General features: G+C 43.4%; 1 long non-coding RNA gene across 1 annotated transcript in view; it reads right to left on the bottom strand.

The window, feature by feature from the left end:
* Positions 1 to 592: 592 nt before the first annotated feature.
* LOC144329154 (uncharacterized) overlaps positions 593 to 21,073 on the bottom strand; it is a 41,452-nt gene continuing 20,971 nt past the window's right edge. The window contains exon 4 of the long non-coding RNA XR_013394576.1: positions 593 to 1,749. This is a non-coding gene — a long non-coding RNA (uncharacterized LOC144329154). The remainder of the gene's footprint in view (positions 1,750 to 21,073) is intronic.

The following is a 21,073-nucleotide window of genomic DNA, read 5'->3' as shown; positions in this document are numbered from 1 at the left end:
GGATCTCTTTTGCTCTTTAAAAAGAATATGTCTCCCTGTGTAGCCTGTTGAATACCAACAATGTTGCTAAAGGTGTAAGTAACGTAACAGGTTTATTAACAGAGACAGTGTCCACACTCATGAGGGGTTCAAGAGCATCAAATTTAGATTTCTGCAATTAAAGCAGATTAAAGTGTTCTGTTGGCACAGCACAACATAAAGGTAAAGGTAAAGGGACCCCTGACCATTAGGTCCAATCGTGACCGACTCTGGGGTTGCGGCGCTCATCTCGCTTTATTGGCCAAAGGAGCCAGCGTACAGCTTCCAGGTCATGTGGCTAGCATGACTAAGCTGCTTCTGGCAAACCAGAGCAGCACACGGAAACGCCATTTACCTTCCCGCCGGAGTGGTACCTATCTATCTACTTGCACTTTGACGTGCTTTCGAACTGCTAGGTTGACAGGAGCTGGGTCCAAGCAATGGGAGCTCACTCTGTCACGGGGATTCAAATCGCTGACTTTCTGATCGGCAAGTCCTAAGCTCTGTGGTTTAACCCACAGCGCCACCCGCGTCCAATAGCACAACATATCTGCTTTAAAAAAGGGTGTGTGGGACTTTTGCAGTTAGGAAAATGGTGTGGAAATGCACCAGAAAGTATGGGAAGAATGAGACGACATTCATGAATGCTCATTGTCTTATAACATTCCTGCAAACAAATAAAAATGAATGATCAATAAAGACCAGACATAGTTTAACCTGTGCATAAACTTTGTGCAAAGAAATCACAATAAATGGTCAATAAACATGTTGAGCCAAAGAACATGGAGTTGGAGGTGCCAGGTTTTCCCCAAAATTGTGTGACACCGGGAGGCACTGTGGGGACCAGTGTGGCCTGGCGCGAGGTTGCACCAGTCTTTGTAGTGTTGGGAGACACAGTGCAGACCGGTGTGACCTTAGCTGCCCCAGTCCTCACAGTTTCTCCTGACACCACGCAGGATGGTGCAACCCAAAGCCTGCCAGGCCTGGATGTAGGAGGAAATAAGAAGAGGAGAAGACCCTGGGCAGCTGCTTTGCTGACATGTCTACCATCATCATCATTTTTAATTTGTATACCACCTTTCTATCTTACAATACTCAAGGCGGTTTACAAGCTGAAGAAACAAAAAATGTACATCTTATAACAATCTAATGCGACCCAAAAATGTGATAATAAAACATAACTTTAAAATAGGCAACCTCCATCAAAAAAGTAACATTCAACAATCATTAGAATAGTATAAAATAATAATATCAACATATAAAAGTTAAACAGAAATCCACTCAACAGTTACAATAATATCTAAACTATAATCAATTAAACAACGGCAAGGCACAGTACATCAAACAATACAATACACATTAAGAAGCAGAGGGTAGAGGAAGGCAGGTGGAAAGAGGCCTTGCCTGATGGAGTCTCTCCCCTCACAGTTCTTCCTCCAGGAACAGCTTCCTTATGAGGAGACCCAGGGCCGGAGGGTGGGGCAAGGCAGGTGGAAGGAGGCTTTGCCTGATGGAGTCTCTCCCCTCACAGTCTATACCATAACAGTCTACCATAACATCTAGACTAAGACACATTGGTTTAGGCTGGTTTTCAGGAGGGGGGAGGGTTATATTGGCAGAGAAATGTGGAGACCTTTAAGGATATTGCAATGTGGTGAAGTTCTATTCTGCATAATGAAACAGCTTTGCTTTTCAATCATCGCCCGGGCTCAGCCTTCAGGATGGGACCGACTGTAAAATACATAGACAGTTGGGTTTAACTGGACTGCAGATTGCGCTGGCAGCATTAACAGAAACCTCAGCATGACAGAGCCAGTACATTTTCATAATAAACTGTGGCAGCAATAAACTGTTAGCAAATTAAAACGTTGGATGAGAGGAGCAGCTTGATCATTCTAACCTCAGTAATAGTAGGCGGCTTAGGGAGAAGAGTGAGCACTAAAACCACATTTACCTTCCCGTAGTTTTGACGGTTACATATTTTATCAATTACAGCAACAGACTCTTTGCTACTTTGCATGGCTTTTCATGTTTCCATTTATCATGTCAATTTGACAAAACCTCTCATTATCAGGTACCGGGGTGGGGGTGGGGAGATAACTTGAGTGCTACACGAGGACTCCAAGGTGACCTTCTTCCGTACAAATTGCACTTAGCCAGAAAGCGAAGGCACTTCTTTCCCTTGCAATCTGCTTCTCATTTCAGCACGTTGGTTACACACAATTACTGCAGACACTCGCAGTCCAATTTTCCCTTCTCAGGTTTGCCCCCCCACCCCACAATTTACTTGTGCTTATTATTCATTCCGAGTTACGGCTACAAACAGAAGTAAATAACAAAATCAATAGCAACCAATTCTATTGTCCCCTCAAATCAACTTTACTTAATTTCAGCTGTGCCTTGCCTGTTAGCCACAAGCAACAGGTCAGGACACATAAAGCCAAACAACACATCAAGGCCTGCCCCAGGTGCGTTTTAGGCTGGGTAGGAAGGTCCTGCAAGAGAAAGGGGCTTCAGGTGTAGCCCACATGGGAGAGAGAGCTTTCCAGGTGGTGGGTGGAGTGAGATGTTAAACAATTACAAATTGTGTGGCTTAGTATTGAGCTTGGAGGAGAGAAGCACACAGTTGACAAACAAGAAGAGCAAACTGAGAAAGAAATTGTGTAGTGGAGAAGAAAGGCTTGCGAGTGTGCATATTATTATTATTGTTGTTATTTAGTCGTTTAGTCGTGTCTGACTCTTCATGACCCCATGGACCAGAGCACGCCAGGCACTTCTGTCTTCCACTGCCTCCTGCAGTTTGGTCAAACTCATGTTTGTAGCTTCGAGAACACTATCCAACCATCTCATCCTCTGTCGTCCCCTTCTCCTTGTGCCCTCAATCTTTCCCAACATCAGGGTCATTTCCAGAGAGTCTTCTTTTCTCATGAGGTGACCAAAGTATTGGAGCCTCAGATTCAGGATCTGTCCTTCCAGTGAGCACTCAGGGCTGATTTTCTTAAGAATGGATATGTTTGATCTTCTTGCAGTCCATTTATTTATTTATTTATTTATTTATTTATTTATTTATTTATTTATTTAAAAAACCCGACACGAGTCCTGCAATGGTTTAGAAGTGATGCCCTGCTGTAATGCTAAAGAAGCTGAAGACCATAAATATAAACTGGACATGCAGTGTAAAGTTCTCCTCTTCAGGATGCTTCATTCCACCACCCCCTCCCACCCAGTTTTTCACCCTCCTCCCTGCACAGCTAACTTTCTATAGCCACTGAGCACACTCAGGCTTCATTTGGTTGTTTGTAATCCTTTCTCCCCTTTTTGTTTTTGCCTTTGAGTTTACACATACACACACAGGTGCCAACTTGAATAAAAAATTTTTTTTGGGGGGGCAGGTAAGCATCGCGCTGCATAATCAATCACAAAATCTAATGCATGCACACTATTTAAATGGCATTGCCCATCAAATTTTGGAGGCCCTGCCCCCCTCAAATATTTAATGGGGGTGGGCAAAGGGACTTTAGCTGCAACCCCAGGAGTTGCAAATATATGGTCTCTTGTCTTCCCCATTCCTTTGGTACTTTCCTCTACTGTGTGGATGCTGGCATGGTTCTTCCCCCAAATTGTTCTGAAGCCACCACTGATGATGGGTGCTAAAGAGCTGTCTGACCCAGTGTTGATAGTATGGCAACAAGTCCATTAATTTCTTTATTTTCTTTTTTTAATATCTTCTTAAAAAATTAAAATCTTTGTGTCAGCCCCAGTGGGTCCTATGGAACCAGTAGACCTCAGAATTTGCTTTACCTGCCAGAAATTGACTGAGGGTCTTCCAGCAGGCATGTTCCCTCTGTCTTCTCATGTGTTCATTGAATGCATGAGGGAGTTTGCACGAACACCCCTGTAACGCACTAGGAAGATGTGATTTCCTTATCACAGGGCTTTTTCCCCCCAAAGAAAGGAGATGGATCTCATTTCAGCAACGAAGAACCCAGCATGCCTTCAGTATTTGTTAACACTGATTGTCTTGAGTAGGCTGCAATTTAGAACTTAACTGCACTTTCCCCTTTCTGCAGAACAGACTTCTAGTGGCTTTTAAAACCACAAGGAAAGGTTCATTGTTCTGGGCAAAACAGAATTTGGAAGTAGAGCCCGCCGAACTGCACAAGAAGATGCTTGGAGCAGAAGTGTCTCTGGTTGTTCCACTGAAGTAGTGATCCACTGGATTTTCTGCTGTGTCACATAGGATGCTAGGCTCCCTCTAGTCTGGGTCATACAGTGATATGGTGTGAGCTACTGAAATGCCATGGCTCTCTTTGCACTGCAATATGAAGATCTAAAACCCAAACGTAAGCAATAGCAACATGGGTATTTGTTGTTGTTGTTTAGTCATTTAGTCGTGTCCGACTCTTTGTGACCCCATGGACCAGAGCACGCCAGGCACTTCTGTCTTCCACTGCCTCCTGCAGTTTGGTCAAACTCATGTTTGTAGCTTCAAGAACACTGTCCAACCATCTCGCCCTCTGTCGTCCTCTTCTCCTTGTGCCCTTAATCTTTCCCAACATCAGGGTTTTTTCCAGGGAGTCTTCTCTTCTCATGAAGTGGCCAAAGTATTGGAGCCTCAGCTTCACGATCTGTCCTTCCAGTGAGTACTCAGGGCTGATTTCCTTCAGAATGGATAGGTTTTATCTTCTTGCAGTCCATGGGACTCTCAAGAGTCTTCTCCAGCACCATAATTCAAAAGTATAAATTCTTCAGCAATCAGCCTTCTTTGTGGTCCAGCTCTCACTTCCATATATCACTACTGGAAAACCATAGCTTTAACTATACGGACCTTTGTTGGCAAGGTGATGTCTCTGCTTTTTAAGATGCTGTCTAGGTTTGTCATTGCTTTTCTCCCAAGAAGCATGCGTCTTTTAATTTCGTGACTGCTGTCACCATCTGCAGTGATCATAGAGCCCAAGAAAGTAAAATCTCTCACTACCTCCATTTCTTCCCCTTCTGTTTGCCAGGAGGTGATGGGACCAGTGGCCATGATCTTAGTTTTTTTGATGTTGAGCTTCAGACCGTAATGGTCTGAACATGGGTATTACTTCCCCTCCATTTAATACTGCTTTGGGATTAGGGGTGGCAGTGTGTGTGTGTGTGGGGGGTGATGTCTCTGGGTCCCTTTCAAACAAATGCTGTTCAGTGTGTTTGTTTAGGTTGCAGCTGGGGGGGGGGGATATTGTAGGAACCATAAGAATGTACTTCATTCCTTGCCCCATTTTATCAACAGCAGCAATCCCTGTCAAATGAACCAGAAAGTCAGTGTTACTCCCTCTGATATTAATTTAGCCAAGCCAGAGAATTTTTGACATTTCTTATCAGTATATGCCAGAGTCTGGTCTGGAATTTGGGGATTGCTCCAGAAATAGACACCCTTCCTTCTTTATCATTTTTGTATTTCTGTATGCTCACGTTTGCGCCAACATTTTTTAGCAAACATTTGTGTATGTGCGAATACACATATAAATAAATGTCCATTTAAATATAGATGTGTACACTGCAAATAAATAAATATCCTTGCCATTATTTCACTGCTGCATTATTTTCATTACTGCAGTTCTGCACAGCCTGTCACCTGTTTATATATGTAGAGACAAAGACTGCAGATTTTCATTCTCCTGCTATAATATAATAGTTGGTTTGTTTTGCCTGGAAGCAAGAAGAAATACTAGGAGCTTAGCTATTAGGGGAAGAGGGATTTTATTTAATTTGTTTATAAACTTCTCCAAGAAGCATTGTCCGGCCTCTGAAGAGCTCAACACTTGCCCACACAGGGAGCTGCCTTATGCCAAGGCAGAGCACTGAACCATCTAGTTCAGCATTGTTCCTACAGCAGACAGCAGCTCTCCAGGGTTTCAGGAGAAAATATTTCCTAGCTCTGTCTGGAGATGCAGCAGATTGAACCTGTCACTTTCCGTATGCAAATAATGTGCTCTACCACCGAGCTGCAGCTATTTCCCTGTAAATTCCACATTTGCACAAACACACCATTCAAATTGTTTATCCTCATATATATTGAGGATATAGCCACTCATGGGGGCTTCTCAAAGAGTCAAACCTCAGTCTTCTCAAAGCTGAAGAGATCATAATGTCTCTAGCCTGACTTGATTACTTAGGTTATGTTCAATATAATCACACACATATTTTTTAAAAAATCACTGAAAGATCACTTCTGACACTGTCCACAAAGAGTGCCCCAATCTGGCTGAGCCCTGTGAGTTTATGTAGGGGCTAGCACACTGACTTGCCCTGTGCTTGCCTGGCCCCCTCCTTGAAAATGGGGGGGGGGGCTTGGCTCCTCGGCCTTCCAACCCCACCCCCGATGCCGCCCCGGTGTAGGGAACATTCATTCCTTCAATTTTCATCTGCAGCCTGAAGTGGTGCAATGCAGGAAATATTTTGTCATGGGGTGTGTTACTTACGTCTGCATTACCCAGCTTGAACCGTGGCCTGCCCCAGTAAAGGATGCTCAGCTAAAGCTGCAATTCTGTAACCAAGAGGGGAACATGGTAGCTATGCATGATACTGTGGAAAAAGTGGATTGGGAGCAGCTCCGCTCCATTTCTCGTAGTACTATCCAATGAAGCTGAATGATGGGATGCTCAGGGCAGACAAAAGGAAGCACAGACCACATAGGCACCTTTGTTTCCATGAACTATAGTGATGGCCATCAACTTGGATGGTTTTAAAAGGGATTTAGGCAAATGAATGGAGGATGAGGCTATCCATGGCCATGGGTATATTAATTACTCCCAGCAGGGGCAGATCTTGGTAATATTTTTCCCTGTGCGAGGCCATTTGACACAAACTTGAGTGGGACACAGGCTTGAGTGGGAAGGCGGTGTGAGGCTCTGGTAACGTCCTGGAGCCCTCATGTTGTTGCTGTTTAGTCGTTTAGTCGTGTCCGACTCTTCATGACCCCATGGACCAGAGCATGCCAGGCACTTCTGTCTTCCACTGCCTCCCACAGTTTGGTCAAACTCATGCTGGTAGCTTCGAGAACACTATCCAACCATCTTGTCCTCTGTCGTCCCCTTCTCCTTGTGCCCTCCATCTTTCCCAACATCAGGGTCTTTTCCAGGGAGTCTTCTCTTCTCATGAGGTGGCCAAAGTATTGGAGCCTCAGCTTCACGATCTGTCCTTCCAGTGAGCACTCAGGGCTGATTTCCTTAAGAATGGATACGTTTGATCTTCTTGCAGTCCATGGGACTCTCAAGAGTCTCCTCCAGCACCATAATTCAAAAGCATCAATTCTCCGGCGATCAGCCTTCTTGATGGTCCAGCTTTCACTTCCATACATCACTACTGGGAAAACCATGGCTTTAACTATACGGACCTTTGTTGGCAAGGTGAGCCCTCATACCTCCTCACAAAGCCCAGTAAGCACTTGTCTGGCTTCAGAAATGAGAAGGGAGGACTCTGGGACCTTGTCAGAGACCTCACACCTTCTTCCTGAAGCCAGACAAGCACATATCAAGCTTTGGGAAGGCACCCTTCTTAGCTGCACACCCAGTGCAATCGCACCGCTCGCACTGCCCTAAATCCACCTCTGATCCCAGTACCAGGGGGAGTGCGCCTCTGAAAACCAGTCCATAGAATCATAGAATTGTAGAGCTGGAAGGGACCTGAGGGTCATCTTGTCCATGTCCAACCCTCTGCAATGCAGGAATCTCAACTAAAGCATCCATGACAGATGACCATCCAACCTTTGCTTAAAAACCTCCTGTGAAGGAGAGTCCACCACCTCCCAAGGGAGTCTGTTCTACTGTCAAACAGCTCTCATCATTTGAAAGTTTTTCCTGATTCCCAGTTGCTGGGAACCACAACCAAGAGAGGACTACCATGTTCAGGTCCTTCTGACTGACTACACTGAGTACAAGTCTTTGGACTAGATAGGTCTTTGGCCTGACCCAGCAATGTTCCTCTTAAAGTTCTTAAGCTCATTGACCTTAGACACACTCAATCAATGGGACTTATTTCTGAGTAGAAATATTTATTATCATCATCGTCAATAATATTTGTATACTGCTTAATAGGCAAAATCCCAAAGCAGTTTACGTAAAACACAGTAAGATAATTTTTTTTAAAAAAACCCAGCAAAATTTATTTAAACCAAGATTACGAAGAAATACAGAGAAGCCATCAGTAGCACATTCAGTTAAATATCAATAAATAATCAATGTAGGATTGAGCTGGAAGCCACATAGGATCTGGGCAATAATGACTTCTGCAATGTCAGGAATTGGGATGTTGATAATTCTCAGCACTGGCATGACAAATAGTTGTCTCATAACTATACTTGGAATCGCACACCTGATCAAATAAACTCACTATCTCTGCTTACAGGTTCAAACTGTTCCCCCCTTCCCCCGATCTGGTGCCAAACTAGAGTGAAGCAAACATTTTTTCCTCCTAGACATTTCTCCTCCTACTCCATTACAAATTAATCTTGAATGTGACTCCATAAACTTTGCGTAATGTACTAAGAAACTCCCTAGTACTCCATGTGAATTAATTCTCCCGAACTGTGACATATTTGGTTTATTGCTGTTATATTGATTGTCTGGCTGCGCTCTCCGAAAGCAGCTTGCTTGGAATTGCAGCCCACTAGGCAAATAGACCACAAAAAAGGCAAAATGAAACATAAAACGAATTAGAAATAAAAACATCAGACTTAAAAGCATATGATAAATGAGTCAGTGTGGAGCAGTGGCTAGCAGACTCTTGGACCAGGCTGGCAGGAATTGAAATATCCACACAACCATTACTTTTGGGGGGAAGCCAAAGCCCTGTACAGACCTCTAGTCCATCCATAGATCGAATGCCTGAAGTGGGGAGCAGGGTCATACTCCGTAGCCCCTGCTCTAACCTCTGTGCAATCAGATCATCTTCAGATGATCATCATTCATTCGCCAGCTCCTGCCTTTATTATTGTCAGTCGCCAAGCAACTTAGCACATACTAAAATCATAAACACAGGCACAAATCATGCATAATATACCGGTAATCGCATTTAAGCTGCAATCCAAATCCCCATTACTGTGAGGTGTTTGGACTGGGTGGAAGCATCCCTCTGCTCACATCTGATGGCTCAGTTGGCGCAGACCTCCCCTTACCACTTGCTGAACATGCAAGTGGGTAGAGGGTTGGGCATGACTGGTGCAGGGATAGGGCCCAATATTCCTGCCCCCACCTCCACCCTCCTCCACTGCTGTAAGTTACCAGGTCATTGATGCATCAATGGTACAACTGTTCTGCAGAGTCCCGGCAGTGGCAGCAGGGAGTTAGGATTGCTCTGCCTCACAAAAACAGGCAATTTGTAAACAAACACACAAAGCAACCCGACTCCATTTAACAGCAGCAGAAAGCCTGATAATAGTGTATTCACTAATAGTGAATAACATTACCATACCAAAAACAAAATACAAAAATTCAAAAATTCCTTCCAGCAGCACCTTAGAGACCAACTAAGTTTGTTATTGGTATGAGCTTTCGTGTGCATGCACACTTCTTCAGACTCCCTATAGTGCCAGATTTACAGGAGCCATCCCAGTTTCTGATTTGATCCCGGAATGTCCCGCTTTTCCTTAGGACATCCCTATTTTCATAGGAGAAATGTTCAAGGGTATGGTCGGATGTCCCTATTTTCATCAGAGAAACTTTGTTGGGTATGGGGTTATGCAGCCGCTGAGCCAAGGAGATAAGTAACTATGCAACCTTTAGAAGACATCTGAAGGCAGCCCTGTATAGGGAAGTTTTTTAATATTTATTTTTTATGTTTTAAAATGTGTTGGAAACTGCCCACAGTGGCTGGGGAAACCCAGTCAGATGGGCAGGGTGTTGTTGTTGAAGTTGAATAGGACATCCCTATTTTCATCAGAGAAATGTTGGAGGGTATGTCATAGTCCATCAAAAGCTTGGGGAGAAAGTCACTTTTCACCTGGTACAGAAAAGATATCAGTAAAGGTGCCAGGAACATCTCACTGTGGACAGCATTCCACCAATGGGGACTGAAGGTAGGGCTTTGTTGGTTGTGGAATCCCCTTCCTGGGGAGGCATGTCTGGCACATACTTTTGTGCAGTGCTATTTTTCTAGAAAAAGAGGTGCTGGCATTCACCATGAACACCACCCTCGTTGGCAATGGTGCCCACCTGAGAGGTGCTGCAACTGAGTTCTGGTAAGTTCTGGCTGGGGGAAAAAAGCCCTGTCTTCAGGCTAGGCCAGGCTTCCTCAACCTTGGCTCTCCAGATGTTTTGAGACTACAATTCCCATCATCCCTGACCACTGGTCCTGCTAGCTAGGGATCATGGGAGTTGTAGGCCAAAAACATCTGGAGGGCCGAGGTTGAGGAAGCCTGGTCTAGGAAGGTTTGTACAAGGCTTCTCTCTCTGACTTGCAAAGTTGTGGTGAAAAAAAAATGAAGAAAAAAATGTTGCAATTTCACCTTGAGATCTTTGGACATTGGTATGAGCTACAAGTTCCATAAATGTGAGGAAGGTCTTTCTTGGTGAAATAATTCCTCCATTGCTCCGTACTTTGAGATAACAGTTGCAATTTGAAGTAGATCATCCGGCACTATTAGCACAACTGACACATATTCATTATGACCTAAAATTAATATATAACCGTCTGCCAGGAAAGCTTTCAAGAGGATTTACTGTGTAGTAAAATTGGCACAAATGATACTTCAGCATTTTGAGGGATCCTTTTCGCAGAGTTCGTCTTATTTTGTTAGATAATGATGACAGCATAATACGTACAAAAGCAAGAAGCACACACATATCACCCTCCAATTTCTGGAAGTGTGTAATGATTTTTTAAAAATGCAGTCAGTTTTAGCTTCATTTCATGCCAGGGAGACTATACCTGTCTTGCTTACTATTGAAGCCATTTCCACACTGCACATTATGCCAGATGGCTTCTAACTTGACAGTAGTTGGATAACCAAATGATTTTGCTCTCAGGAGAAACTTAAAAAAAAAGAAAGAAAAAGCTTTCAGCACAGCACCAACATCAGAATACAAGATACTTTAAAGCTAAGATTCCTTTTGATCTGCAGCTGTGAAAACCTGGACATCAAACTGAAGAGGCAAATTAGAAATATTTTACCATAGAAAGGTTCCTTCTCCTTACATTTCTTATACTGTGTTTTAATCAGAGCTGTGTGGAAATGGCCTATTAAAATTCTCCACCCTATTTACAGGAAGAGATTTGGAGGGGGGGGGGTGTTCACCAATTTCTCCAAGGGGAGGAGAAATTCTCCACAAGTTTCTCAGGGTTGGGACTCTCTGTGGTAGCAGGAGAATGCCTTCATCCCCCCCACCGCAACGTTTTGTTTTTGCAAGTGATAGTGGCAACAATTGTACTTGAAGCCTGGCTATCATTTTACATCCACCACAATGCCCCAAACTTAGTGTTATTCCGGTGCATTGTATGTCTTGGCAATCAGCAAGGATGGTGGGGGGAATCACCACAAAAAAAATGGTGGGACATATTTGGAGGAAATTGTGTGCAGAGGCCTTCTTATCTAGAGAGAGTAAGTAACAGGAAAACCTCATACATTTTCTTGGCTCAGCTCTAGCTTTTAATTTCTCACTCCCCTGGAAAATTCCATCATATTCCTTTTGTCTATTTTGTGGCAATGTCTCACGGTCAAAGCTGATAGCTATCTATATCCGACCTCAATCCTGAAGCAAAGTTCTTAACCCGAGGTACTATTTCTGGGTTAGCAGAGTCTGTAACCTGAAGCGTATGTAACCCAAGGTACCACTGTAACTCTTCCCAGTGGTCTTGCTCCAATGGTGCAATTGTGAGGACTGGAGGTCTCTGCTTTCCCACCTCTTCAGGGTCTTTTCTAAGCAGTTGCAAACTGCTTCTGTGCACAACCAATCTCTGCTCTGCTCTTTTCATTTATTTGTATGTTCTAGGAGACCAGGGGAAGGGGAGTTTGTCACAGGAGGGGGGGGGGCCTTCCTGCATTCTTCAGCAGCCTGTCTTAACTCTGCCTCATGGCCAACCTACTCTCCTACTCTCTCTCTCTCATTATATTTTCTGTTTTACAATTTAAAATACTCATTTAAACATCCTTAAAATATAAATGACTTCCCTTCTTCTCTTTCCATGGTTCATTTTGCATATCTTAAAACCCTGCATATTTTACATAAACTAAACCATTCAGTATTCCATTATTATATCCATCAAAACTTATTTACACGGTTGAATTAGTCTTAATGCTGCCAACATTTTTAACTGTACACAATTCCCCCCATATATTCAATAAACATTTTCCAATCTTCCAATCTTCTCTAAACGTATGTTCTTCTTCTCTTATTCGGTATGTTAGGTCTGCAAGCTGCGCATATTCTGTCAGCTTAAGTTGCCATTCTTCTTTAGTTGGGACCTCACTTGCTTTCCATTTTGGGGCTAACAAAACATGGCTGCAGTAGTCACATACATCAATAACCTTTTTTGACACCTTGGAATTTCACCCTGAATTATCCCCAACAGAAAGGACTCTGGGTTTTTTTGGGGGTGGGGAAAGTACTTTGAAACAGTTTTTTCAATTCATTATGGATCTTTTCTCACTGGAAGGACAGATCGTGAAGCTGAGGCTCCAGTACTTTGGCCACCTCATGAGAAGAGAAGACTCCCTGGAGAAGACACTGATGCTGGGAAAGATGGAGGGCACAAGGAGAAGGGGGCGACAGAGGACGAGATGGTTGGATAGTGTTTTCGAGGTTACCAGCAGGAGTTTGACCAAACTGCGGGAGGTAGTGGAGGACAGAGGTGCCTGGCGTGCTCTGGTCCATGGGGTCACGAAGAGTCGGACACGACTAAACGACTAAACAACAACAACAACATGGATCATTTCCCACATGGCCAACCTATTCTCCAGCCTCTGCTTCAGCCTCAGAGTCTGAACTTCAATCTGTCACAGCCGTTTCCTGCTCACTAAACCCTGCTACCTCTCCTGCTTCTGACATCTCCTCCCAGTCTGCTACTCCTTCTCCCTCTGACCACTCATTGTCATCCCACTGAGCCTTCTTCCCGTGGGGGTTTGCTTGGGGATTCACCAGCCAGTGCCTCCTACATTTCCTCTACATCCAGCCAGTCCATGACACCCTTCTAACCTTATAGATGTTCTCACAGTCTCCAAAACCATTGTCTTGGGGGTATCTCAAGCCTAGGGGTTGAATGCAGCCCTCCAGGTCTTTCTGTATGGTTCACAGGACCCTACCCAGGCCACACCTCCCAGCAACCCTGCTTCACAGCCTCCTTAAGTGTTTTTGCCTGCATGGAATGAGACCTTGAATGTGCCTTTTGCTTGCATGGATGGAGAACGGAGAGGTGTATGTATGCTTAGGAACTTCCCCCTGTGTTCCCAGTCATAGCTGGCACTAGAGCTGCACAGCTTCTTCACATCCACTTCTTGCTCAGCTTCTATTCCTGAAGGCCTGTAGGTTGTACTTTCCTCTGTATGTGGTTGAGAGAGGGGAGAAGGAGGGTCTATCTATCACCTTCCATTATACTTGGGCACTAATGGCTCCTGTGTTCAACTGCCTTGAACTTCCAAGCATCTAAGTGGCTCCTAATGTACAGTCTCCCTGGCCCCTCTGGCAAGCCTATGACAAACCATTTCTTTATACTGCCGATCAACATATGTCTTTGCCAGCAGAAAAGAATTATCTGCGCTTGAAATAGAACATAATCGGTTTTAATGCTAGAAATTCATTCCCACCGCTATTAGCTGTTGTTGTTTCCCTCCAGGGCAATGCACAGTATCAGGCCAACAGCACAGAGCTGGATTATTTGGGGCAAGCATTCTTATGGGATTGCTGCTAGCTGCGCTTCTAAATCTCTTCCTTACCTATCAACAAAATGCCTTTTGACATTCTACTCTAATTTCACATGATGCCGAATCAGATGTCATAGATGATAGAGGAGGCTCGGCAGAAGGTGTAATTTCCACCCTCGCTTTGCAGGGAATGAGATAGCGAGGCTCCGAAGAAGTGCATATGCATGCATGTAAATTGCTGCAAATGGAAACTCCATTTACTTTAAACATTTAATTTGTGAAAAATTGGCAATGAATGACTACAAATCGATCTCTTCCCATTCCTTTGTGAGGCTATTGACAAGCAGAGTGGTTTGAATTACTCGGTGCAGCAAAGTCAAAGCGCAGATGAAAATGCAAAAAATATCATAGCTGTGCTGATTTCCAGGCGGGTGTAACTCCGAAGGTTGCCTACAGCACAGAAGCTGCACACAATATTGGCAGCCAAGTTGTGCCACGGTGGGCTCAGAAAATAAGCCATTGTGGCACTTCAAAGACAGAATGAAGCAATAGCATCCTTGGGTTGGGTTAAAGGTTGGCGGTTCAAATCCCTGCGACGGGGTGAGCTCCTGTTGTTTGGTCCCAGCTCCTGCCAACCTAGCAGTTTGAAAGCACGTCCAGCAGGAAAGTAAATGGCATTTCCATGTGCTGCTCTGGTTTCGCCAGAAGCAGCTTAGTCATGCTGGCCACATGACCTGGAAAAACTGTCTGCGGACAAACATTGGCTCCCTCGGCCAGTAAAGTGAGATGAGCGTTGCAACCCCAGAGTCATTCGTGACTGGACTTAACTATCAGGGGTCCTTTACCTTTACCCCATATACACCCATACACTTTACACCCATCCACTGCACCCCATATACAGCCATACACTGCACCCGGAAAGAGAGCATCTCCTGAACATACCTGACGTCCATTCCTTCTATTATTATTAATAATTTTTATAGATTTTTTAAAGAAAGAAACAATAATGCAACAACATTTCAGATTTTATGATCAGTCAACCTAGGATTTCCCCTCCCTCCCTCCATGATTTCCCAAAAATTTCAATTCATGCTGCATACTCAATGCCTTCACTTCTGCAAGAAACAAAAAAAAACAAAACTCCACTGTCCTTTCCCCTGCTGTTCTCAGTCAAATCCTATTTGCGTCTCAGAGATCCATTCCATACAAAGGGGGCCTTTAGTATGCCCTCCGATTACATATCAGGCACCATTCCTCTTGCTATTTGTATTCGAAACTGCTTTTACATATGAAAATGTTTGAATGGTTTTATGTATAAAAGCATGTTTGTTTGGTTTTTAAATGTTCTATTTGGTTTTTTTTTATATAAATGAACTTGTGCAACTGTTTTTACTGCTCAGGTTTTATTGTGCAATTGCTTAAATATGTTATATGGGAAGTGATTCATAAATGGAATCAAATAAACAAAGAAAGCAAACAAGCTGAGTCAGGGCAGAGATCCTGACCTTTTCATTTGGGCTGGGTTGTTACTTGTGCCTCTTTCTTCCATTTAAATAAATCTGCCCTGATCTAGCTAGCAAGTAGCAATCTACATATAGATGCACGTTGGAGGAGCATAGATGTCAACTTGTCCCTTTTCTTGTGAGGAATCCTATTCGGAATAAGGGAATTTCCCTTAAAAAAAGGGAAACGTTGACAGCTATGGGTGTATGTGTCTCTAGGTGGGTTTTGTGCAAACTGCGTGTGCAAAGTACATTTCCCCCTCATTCTGATCCTGCAGCTGTAAATTTAGTCTGGGTTTCCAATACAGGCACGATTCACCTGTAATTATTGTTCTGGGAACCTCTTTTGCAAGCCACCTGCTTTCTCCTTGCAACCTGACCTGTGGCAGGTTAATGCTGGTGGAGGATGTTTTGGTGCACAGGATTAGACTTTGTAGCCTTTTGGTGCGTTCTGATGTTATCCTATGAAACAAGTGTATATGATGTATTTGTGGCTTCTCCACTTATTTCTTAGTACTTGCCTGTGTCCTCTATTTTCTTTAAAAAAAACATGAGGTAGAAATTCAATATCAAGAACTGATTATTTTCCAGTGTACAAAGTTCAGGCTTAAAGATACAGGATTCCCCCCTCCCTCCTTGACATTGCTTTTATCAGTAAAGGGCATTTACGAAACACTCAAAGAAAACCTTGGGGGAAAACATTAAACTGGGACTCAAAGCAGAGATGACTTTCAAAGACACAATGCATTTCAAAACAGATCTGGGACTCCAGAAGGCAAAAAGGTAGGAAATTATATACACTGCAACTTACAGCAGTAAGGATGCTGCTACGAGTTCTTCAGATGACAAGGAAGGTGGCTGGGGGTACAAAGCAGATGGTATATTCTAAATTTTTGACTACCTACTGGGCCAAGATTGGCCACAGGTTGGAGGTTCCCCTATCCTCTCAGCTACATTATTATTATGATTTATTAAATTTGCATACCCTCAGATCTCAGGGCGGTCAAATGCATTGGGACCATTGGAATTTTGTGAGCACGTCCACAAAATGTCAAGAGGACTTCAAGGATGCCCTCCCCCCACTTGTTTTCTCTTCCACTTCTTTCAACAAGGTATTTTTTATTTTTGGTCATGCTTCTTCCTTTAATAATAATAATAATAATAATAATAATACTTCTTTTAGATTCAGGTAGGTAGCCGTGTTGGTCTGACACAGTCGAAATAAATAAATAAATTGTCCAGTAGCACCTTAGAGACCAACTAAGTTTGTTCTGGGTATAAGCTTTTGTCTGCATGCACACTTCTTCATCTGAAGTGTGTATCTGAAGAAGTGTGCATGCACACAAAAGCTTATACCCAGAACAAACTTAGTCGGTATCTAAGGTGCTACTGGACAATTTTTTTTATTAATAATACTTTTATTACTTATATCCCGACCATCTGGCTGGGTTTGCCCAGCCACTCTGGGCTGCTTACAGCACATATAAAAACATAATAGAACATCAAGCATTAAAAAACAGAATATCTTATGCAGACAATAAATAAACCAATAATAGCTACTCCCTTCAAGAGTGGACAAGGGAAGGGTGAACTTTAAAAGGCAGGTGAGAGTCCAGAAGTGGTCAGCGAAAAGAGTATCTATTTCCTTCTGTGGAATCATAAACTGGACCATAAAGTCCATAATTACCCAGCAGGATGTGAGATGCACAGCATCATCTGCAGCCTTAGACACAGAGAAAGACCTATGTCCAATGGGTTTGCAATCCAAGCAGAGTGGAGTTCAGCCATCCTTGAGATCTACCCTCTTCAGAAATAGGCATAGTTGGCACACCAACATAAGCTGAACAAAATTGCTCTTGGCACCAGCCATCTAGGAACAACACTAGTGTCAGGGGCCCCCAAACTGCTAACCAGATCTTTCAAGAGGAATGCAATGGAACAGGCTGATACTCTACTAGCTTACCACCTGCTTCCCTTCACTTCTTTCTTGAGTGCCCTATTGGCTTCTATCAGGTGACCAAGCCATGGAAGAACTCTACTGCCCTATCTAGAGAAATTATCCAGTGTGGGCTGCCTTGTTAGTCCTAGCTGGGCTTAGTTGTAAGCACCGAAAAGTGATCACAAGCATTTTTAGAGAACCAATTATATTCATAACCAGCCACATGGCCCTGTATTTTATGAGTTTAGGGTGTTTTAGTGGTTTTTATTGTATTTTGGGTGTACACTGTCACTAAGTGTTTTTCTTGGAAGTTGGCAGTTTCCCTTTAAATAGATGAAAATTCTGATAGGTAACTTTCAAGCGTGAAGAGTCCCTCTCTCCCTTTGGGAACTTCACAGATAAGAATTAATGAGCATTTAATATATTTATAGTCCTTTTATTACAGCATCATGTTGCAAGCACAAATATACAACTCTACACAAGGAGGCAGTTAGCTACTCTAAACCCTCCTTCTGACTTCTGCAGCAATTAAGGTACCAATGGGAAGTTCCTCCCTCCCTCTGCCACCTTTGCTCTCTGATACATTCGGACCTTTGAGTCCATCATGAGGGGGGGACACCCATGCTCTCAAGTGATGTCACAACTAGCTGCCCCCTCCCTTCTGGTTCCCTTGTCATTATCTCTTAACTGGGTAACTCCTCCCTAAACTGTTCAGCTCCTGTCTCTCTCTCTGCTTCTGAACACACTGTGGACGGGGGGGGGGGCACTCTTCTCCCTCCATCTCTCCATCGGAGAGAAGCTATTCTGCCACAGAATGCATTCCCCAGTCCTCGTCTTCAGACCATTCCCTGACGGCAACACTGAAACATGCTCACTTTGGCATTGTTTCACAAACCCCTTACACCTCTTGGTCTCCTGGTTCCTTTCTCCACAACTGTAGCTCTGTGTGGACAGGAATCCCCTAACAACTCTCAACACCCTGAACAAACTGCCCCTATTTCCCTTCCAGAGCTACAATTTCCAGAATTCCCTTGGAAGAGGGACTAACTGTTAAACCACTCTGAGAATTGTAACCTTGTGAGGGGAATTGGAGTATCTTAAAAATTCTTGGAACCTTTAACAAATTACAGTTCTCATAATTATTTGGATGAAGCCAGTTTGGCTGATGGCAAGCTGGGAGAGGTTCCTTGGACTCCACAACTGCACTGCTGTGGGGGACAAGCCCCTCTTGAAATGACCATGCTGTAAGACCTGGACTCCCTCCATGCAGACTGAAGGCGTAAATAGGTGAACAAACCATATTTCTGAAAACGATGACAGTCTCTGCTGTGTCTCAATTCTCCAAAGGAACACAGACCCTGGGTGAGTGTTTGGAGACCCCTGGAGCCTTGCCGAGTGACGGGGTGGCACACGACTTTTGTAACAGCACACTGCTGTTGGGGACTAATTTGGATTGCATTGTTATCTAGAGTGAGAAGTATCTGGGGGTGGCAAGAGGCTGAGCGCTGCACCATGTTTTCAGCAACAATTGAAAGATGTATCAAAGACCTGTGCTTTTCTCTTGCAGATGGGGGAAAAAAACAGCTGCAGGCACCAAAAGAAGTAGTCCCTGGAATGCAATTAAGCTCAATCGCCTCCTAATGTATTCTATACCCTTTACAGCCATTACATTTCCAATGTAATGCATTACTTAAAGTAACAATTATCAAGTGATTTGAATTGCTTCCTCGCAAGATGTTACAATCAGAAGAATACTATTTACATATAAACTATCGAGAAATAGTGCTTCAAAATGCAAAGGTAGACAAATGGATTTAATTTTATCTTCTGTCTAGAAGCAATTATGCCATGCAAATGAGCCCATACCTGATCTTGAACAACAGTTGTGACACCAGGGCTCCCCTAAAGAGGGATTATGAATGACAGGCAATGCAGGGTGGGTGAAATGAAAAAATTGGACTTGATTTTGCCATTGGAAGCAATGCTATCTATTGTTAGTTGGTGGAGTAATTCCTAAGGTTAGTAGTTCCTGTTAAATAGAATGGATTTATAATATTTTGAAGTAAGTATTTCATGAGACCTCAGAGTTCCAGCTGGCCCATCCATAGGAGCCAACTCTCGGAAGTTGTGGGTGCTTGGGCACCCACAATAATATAATTGTGGGGGCTGGGCACTCACAAAATCAACAAGAAAAGCCGGTAGGCAGCAGTGGCGCTACCTCTGAGGGAAAAGAAGTTCAGCTTTGCCCTCTGCAGCCAGCCAGCGGGGGGGGGGGGGGGGGACTCGGATGTGGAGGCAGAGTCTCTCTCCCTCTGAGTCTGAGCCCCTCCCATGGGAAAGGGTGCCTTGCTGGCTATGGATAGGAAGGAGGAAGAGGAATTGCAGGCCACCACAACTTCTGCATTGTGGCAGTGGGCACCCACAATCCCGAGGGTGAGATGGCACCCCTGGGCCCATCCATCACAGGTGACTCCAGTATCTAGTCAACATAGAGGTGGAGTTTTCAACAGAAAGCTAGTGCTTTTGAGTTTCATGGCTGCAATTGGCCAGCAGCTATCATTTCCGTTAATTTTCCTTTTCCTTTTGCTAAGTGTTATTTTGCTTAATTATTCACTTTGCAAAGAAGAATAACTTAAGCTTGCTATGTAATCATTATACTGGGGACCCCAATTCTTCAATTTAATCCCTAGCTATTAGTTTTTTGTTTCTTTGTTTTCTCCCCACTGACAATTACAAACTTATTTTGAGATTTGCCTCAACTGGTTTTCTCTTCCCTACACCCTTGCAGCTGAAAAGGCTCCCCTCACCTGTATAATTCCATAAATTATCAGTGTAACATGATGTATGTGGGTACATGTAAACAATCCTTTGACCCACAGGATCTGTTTGGTCACTCCTGGTGAAGGAAATGGAGACAGGTTGTTGGGATAATCCAGGAACTGAGAATGGGCAACTGGAAGAAAAGATGTCTGAAAGAATGTTGATGCTACAAGGTGTTTAGTCGAATTTCCTTGTGACTCTGGCACGTTGAGATATTGAGGATGAACACTGTGTGGCCTCTTCATTTATAAATCTGTCATTGTTAATTGCACATGGAGTTCTTAAAAATCTTAAATACATCCCTGAACATTTACTATAAGGGGCAACCTAGATGTGTTGGTGGACACATGTATCTTTGAAAGTGTTGATTTATTGGATATGTATCCTTTGTCCAGTATCATATGTTCTTGCTTGGATTTAATTACCAAATTAGTTGAATGTAAAGAAAACTGTTTTGCTGAGAAAATTGAATTTCCTAACGGAGTCGAATGCTGCCTGCCTTCCAAACATGGAATCAGTATATTTGAAGGTTAGTCAAAGATGCAGAACTTCCAGCACAAGCTGGGCTAATGTTTGGAGTGCTAGTTAAATTTTTTAAATGGTTTTCGTCTGGCCATGTTGAAATCTCATACACCAGCTATTCTTGTGGCAGTTCTCACATGAATCTTATATATTTCAAGAGAGCAGATGTTTTCGTGTGATATCACATATCTTATAGATTCAGTTCATCTGCATTCAGAATTATGATACGTATTTTGGTTTGGCTACATTATCTTTTTGCTCAGACACAAAATCACCAAGCAAAATATCTACTTTATAGGACTCAGATTTTAAAGAAAAAAGAGGGGGAAATAGGAACATACAAATTGAGTTTCTAAGTTCTGTTACTGTATCACCCTAGAAATACAACAGTGCAAAATAGAAATTATTAAAATAATGCCACAATGCTGCTCTGTT

This window comes from Podarcis muralis, chromosome 11 (genome assembly GCF_964188315.1).
Source record: "Podarcis muralis chromosome 11, rPodMur119.hap1.1, whole genome shotgun sequence".
NCBI classification, from domain to species: Eukaryota; Metazoa; Chordata; class Lepidosauria; order Squamata; family Lacertidae; genus Podarcis; species Podarcis muralis.
This window is presented reverse-complemented; position numbering and strand designations above follow the sequence as displayed.